Below are 6,049 nucleotides of genomic sequence, written 5' to 3'. Positions count from 1 at the left end.
TGTCAGTCAGTCACTTCAAAGAGGTAGGATTTATAATTCTATATATGTTTATCTTAAATTTCATCTCGCTGCAGCTATTCTCTCTCATCGTACCTTATCTTAATTCCCCATTCCAAATTTCACAGATTGAATATATCTTCTAACCGATTGCTGAGATATGATGAAACATATGTGATACAACAACCAATCATGCTGCCACTTAGTCATTCCAAAGATGTAGGGTTTATAATTCTATGTATGTATATCTTAAATTTCATATAGCTGTGGTTATTATCCAATTGCTTTATACCTTTCTACTTTAATTCGCCATCCCAAATTTCACAGATTGAATGTATCTACTAACCGATTCCTGAGACTCGGCGAAATGTATGTGATATAACAACCATGTGGGCTGATTACCAGATTTGGTAAACCCATTACTTCATTTGGTGATAAGTTTATTGTTTTAATTTGCAAATTTAACACAAAAACTAATCTTTATAAAATTGCAATTAGTTCAAGTATGGAAATTGTAAACTTTAGTGAAATCAAGATTAATCACAGCTTTTACAACTTTCTATTGCCTAAATATTTGTATCATATAACAAATATCAGTTAAGTAACTTTTCACATCTGCAACTTAAAATCAATTTTTCGCTAGTCATTCATTAGTGCAAAGTCAAATATGGATGGAATCATTTGACGAATATAACATATCCGTATTTTTCAATAAATTGAACTAAAACACTGCAGATGATGATTTACAAAAAAAATATGAGAAATATTAAACATAAATAATAATAATACTTGCAATAAAAAAATAATCAATAAAAACAAAATAATTTTTTTTATTAAAATATTAACTTCACTTTTAAAAATTTTTTTATAAGAAATTTGTTCATTTTTATTGACGTTGGCAGCACCTTTGTTTCTGCTATGATATAAAATGCTACTCCCAAAAAGTCTAAGAAAAGTGAAATGGAAAAAAAACACTCTTTCCCCATTGCTTGCTGCATATCGCAAGCAGTGGAGAGTAACCCCCCACACAATTGCATAATATAAATGCTGAAGTGAACAAACACACAAACACATAAACTAACATAAAACGAGACAACAGCTTGTAAAAACGCATGTACGACGTTATTATAATAAAGTGCGCGTTTACAATTTACAACAAAAACGACGTAATCAGAAATGCAGTCAATGACAGGGAATTACGTGTTGTATTATTCGTCATCGTCGTCAACGTTAGTAACGCCAACGCCAACGCCAACGTCGGCGTCAACAACAACGTTAGCATTGGTATCCGACATCAGGCATCATCATTTGCTTCATTATACACATAAGCTTTGCCATTTTTCATGCTGCATGCAGTCACTCGGACAACGTACGTGTGCTCATGTTTCTTGAGCTGTTAACCATTTTTATTATACCATAGTTCGCTGTCATTCTTCACTATTTTTGCTGTTGTTATCTATGGTATAGATGGCGTTTTTTTATAGGTGGCGCTAGCTGTGCTGCTGCTGACTTCTCTGCTGCGCTATATTTCAATTGAAATTGTTCTTCAGTTTTATGTTGCATTTGCCACCTACACATGCCACCTTCATTTATTTTGGTTCATTATTTTTTTTTATTTTCCGTTTTTTCATGTTTTTTTTTTGTCATAAATTTTTATGCAAATTTGCATTTCTCCCATAAATTTAAATTTGGTATATTATTGTTGTTGTTATTATTGTACATTTTGGGTGTTGTTGTTTTATGATATGTTTTTGGCGTTAAATTGGCAAAGCTTTATTGTTGACAGTTTTGCATTCACTTTCATTATATTTCCATTTGATTTATTAGTAATTTTATATATTTAAATATTTTTTTCCACTTTTGGTTCCGTTTTTATACTTTTTACATAATTCAGTCAATAAACTTTTGGTTTTCATTGTTTGTTGTACGAATTGCTTTTGTTATTGTTATTATTTTTGTTATTATTTTGGTTCTTGTTTTTCATTTCATATTTGTTGTTATTTTGACAGCTTAAATAATTAACTTAAGCCTCCACATATGTGTGTGTGAGTGTGTGTGGCTTCAAGGTATTGCAAAGTTCCCACTTTAAATTGTGTTAATTAAATCCACACATGCTACGTGATTCCATCATTTTTAAATCAATTTTCACAAAAAATTACAAAAAAATAAATTGTTTATAGATATACACAGACACAGACACACACATATACAATCAAAAACTATGAAATAACCACAGCTTAATTCAAATAAATTGAAAATTAATTCATAAAACTTGAAAAGAAATATGAAAGTGAATATGTGTAACTACGGATATCTGCATAAAAATTGTATCTATCAGCTTTTTCGGGCCAGAAACTCATATAACTCACCAAACCTAGTAATGTTGTCATTCATACCCATTTATAACATAATATATTTAAAAAGTAGTGAGAAAAATATAGGCTATATTTTAGCGTGGTATAATTTAGTTCATTTAAATGAACTAGTTCAGTAGTTTGTTTTTTGTAAAATAAACTACTGAACTACCGGTCTTAAAATACAACTTTTTGTACATTATGTTATATTGGTATTTTATTAATTTTGTTTCTCCTTCACCAAATTTAATTACTCTGTTTTGTTTTGGTCAAATTCTTTCAACGTTTTCAAATTTATTGGGTTGCTAGTGAACTTATCAGTTTCATTGTCCTTCATATACTATTAACTAAAACATATTACTAATCTCTTTCTTTATTACAAATCTCTTTCTTTGGTGGTATATCACTACTTCTAAGTTTTTCAATTAGGTAGGGAAAAAAAATTTTAACTTGAAAGCTGCACAATTTAGTTCATTTGAATGAACTAGTTCAGTAGTTTATGTTTTACAGAACAAACTACTGAACTAAATTTTGAAAATTTCTTTAAACTCAATGCGTTGTTAGATAATTTATCAGTTTCATTGATAAATTTTCTAGTGCCTTTTCTTATGATGGCAATTTTTTTTTAATTAATAAAATCTCAATAAAATGTTAAACTAAAAATTTTTGAAAAAAAAAACAGTTTCATTAGATAATTAATTTCACTAATTAATTACTAATTAATTAATCTTCTTTTTTGTTTGATAAAATGCGAATTAGTGTTTATAACACTTTTACTCAATAGTATCTGTCACCACTTAGGTGATTCACTGTAACAAGAGCCCCGTTAAATTATAGTAATAAATTATTTAGATGAATTATAACAGAAGTATAGGTAAAGCCCAGCATATCTTCCTGACAGTACATAAATTGTATTTAATTCTGGAGAGTGTAATTCTAAATTAGTGTAAGCGCACACAGAATCAAACAATTTTAACACTCTGTCTTGGATGTACTTTTGTACAGTCTCAATTCTTAAGTCTGAGTATATACATTTCTGATATACCATTAAGCTTTTAGCATGCGTCATAATATAATATTTTGATAAGTTGGTGGTGGAGTACACAACCTTAAAATAGTTTATGTCTAATTACTTAAGCTATAATTTGAGAATACGTTCAAATACTTTTTTGCGGTAGAAAATGGTATTAACTTGATGCCTTTAAATAAACTTTGCTCCAAATACACCAATAAAGTACGTCGGTCGATGTCAGGGTTGCCCAAATCATCATAGAGGATGATAATGCTTTATTTTAACCATTTGAATGTTTTCATTTTCATATTCCTTCATCATTTTGTTTGTTTACACTGGATTAGGAAAGTTTCCTTATTAACGAAGAGAATATTTAGCATTTAAGAAGTGTTCGTCTTATCGCTCTTTTGCGCGATCGAGTCTAGTCTTTTTTTCTGGAGAGTCTTTTTTCGATAGATCTTTTATGGCTTTTGAATTTATTTTGGAGAATTCGTTGCGTGGTGCTTTTTGATATATGTATCTGCAATAAGACTTTCATTGTTCTAGTTTTTTCTTATACATTTGCCTTTTAACAATTCATTTTACTTACAATATATAAAAAGAAAACCTACTTTACTTTACTTTACTTTCGATTAGATATATCGCTATCAGATTAATATGTTTGAATTTCACTACAAAAGGCAATATTGCTACTTCTAAATCGTAAAATCAGCTATTAATAGATGAAATAAGGGTGCAGTGTTGCCATCCCAGCTCTAAAGTCAAAGTAATTTGAAATTGGTTACTATTTATTTGGGCCACTCTGTATATAGTATACAGATATATAGTATATACATAAATAACTAACTATAACTGTACAAATATAGTTATATACATATGTATATCTACACATATAGTTTTACTAACATAAGCATAAATATATAAACTATAACTTTGAAAAATGGTATATAAATTATTAGAAACTATAATCAGATATTTTACTATGATAATAATATATAAATATCAAAAATAATTGACTAGGTGTTAATGTTAAATGCTAATTATAATAGATATATTTTAATTATGTATGAATGCTAAATATCAATTCATATAAATGATTATTTAGACATACACATTTTCTGATAAATAATCTATACATTAATATTATTAAAATCCCACTGAATATCTTTTGTAAAGTGCATATTTTTAAGTGGTAACATTGAATTATCTGCAATTTTATGGTCGTATGTGGTATTAAGCTATTCATAATAACACTTAAAGCTCAATTCGTTACAGCCACTTTGTTAATGAAATTTTAAAATACTTCAAATTATTTGAAATTTACAAGTTAACATAAGATTTGCGTTCTCGTAAATAAGCAAATAACTTTGAAGCGAATTGCCGAACCCCATGCACATTTCCGGCAATTTGCAGCCGTAGTCGTTTTGTTGAGATACTTTGCATTATTGGCAATTCCCAGCACAAAGCGATTCTTTCATTAAAAAAAAAATGAATATTCATTCAAGCGCTACGCAGTCGAAGAGGTAATTGAACCTGGGGAAACCTTGACTTGAAGACCTAAACTTGACTTTGTCTGCAAGATGTAAACAAATGAGCAAGCAAACAAACCAAAAGTCAATGAAAGAGTTTTGAACTTGAAAAATTATTTGCGGCTATAATTAGAAATTTATTTTTAAAACAGAAAAATTGTTAAGATACATTGAAGATACATATATGATTAAATACGATACAAGGATTAAAGGCTGGAACCGAAGATTGCAAAAAATTATTTTCAAATGAGTTTATTGTTTTATATAAATTAATGCTAATGTATCTACATTTATATTTGTTAATGATTTAATAATTAAATATAAACTGAAGATATAAAATAGTGAAGAACAAATGTTGTTGACCTCATGCCATAAAAGAAGTATCCATAATTCATCGAACCGTATTAATTGATGCGGTGCAGCGCAGCATCTTTATTTGTTTATTACGCATTATGGACCGATACTGAGATGCGAGTTTATTATATGCTATCAATTTTTATTAAAGTTTCATTATTTTAATGATGCTTTTTGAAATAACCATAAAGACATGTTGACTTCAATATTACGAGCGCCTATCAAAGTAACTGCACATTTTTAATATCAGTGATTAGACCCAACTTTGTGGTATTTGAAGTTAATTTGAAGTTGACGTGGATGATTTATTTAAATGCGTGTATGTAAAGTTGCATTCACCCATGTATCTGGTATCTATCTGAAAACGAGCCTAACATGTTTAGCGCTAAGTAAATTGCAACTACGAGTGCGAAATTGGCAACTTCAACTTGCAATTGGAGTTGCAAGCGCAAACACAAACTACCAGTTTGACTGCATTTATGGAAATAATATTATAAAATTATTATTATACACAATATTTATTTTTTCTTTTTTTTTTTGTAAATATATTAAAACTTTTCTGTATATTCTAAGTCAAGTAATAATATATCTGCAAGCAGTTTGGACTTGTCAATACTGCACCAACCAATCTGGCTTAACTTGAACTTGTTGAAATTATCGAGGCTAAGATTGCCCAAGCATATCCCTGGCACGATATTTGGGTAATAAAAAATCAATCATGCTTTAAATTTTTTTAATAAGATTTTAATAAAATAATTAAGATTTAATTATTTTGATATTAAATTTTCAAATTTAAAAATTGA

The 6,049-nt window shown here is 28.6% G+C and overlaps 1 protein-coding gene across 1 annotated transcript in view; it reads right to left on the bottom strand.

The window, feature by feature from the left end:
* LOC119666672 overlaps positions 1-6,049 on the bottom strand; it is a 19,928-nt gene that overhangs the window by 12,598 nt on the left and 1,281 nt on the right. The window lies entirely within an intron of this gene.

Source organism: Teleopsis dalmanni, chromosome 1, assembly GCF_002237135.1.
Source record: "Teleopsis dalmanni isolate 2A chromosome 1, ASM223713v2, whole genome shotgun sequence".
Taxonomy (NCBI): domain Eukaryota; kingdom Metazoa; phylum Arthropoda; class Insecta; order Diptera; family Diopsidae; genus Teleopsis; species Teleopsis dalmanni.
The sequence above is the reverse complement of the archived record's forward strand: the minus strand, read 5'-3'. Positions and strand labels throughout refer to the sequence as shown.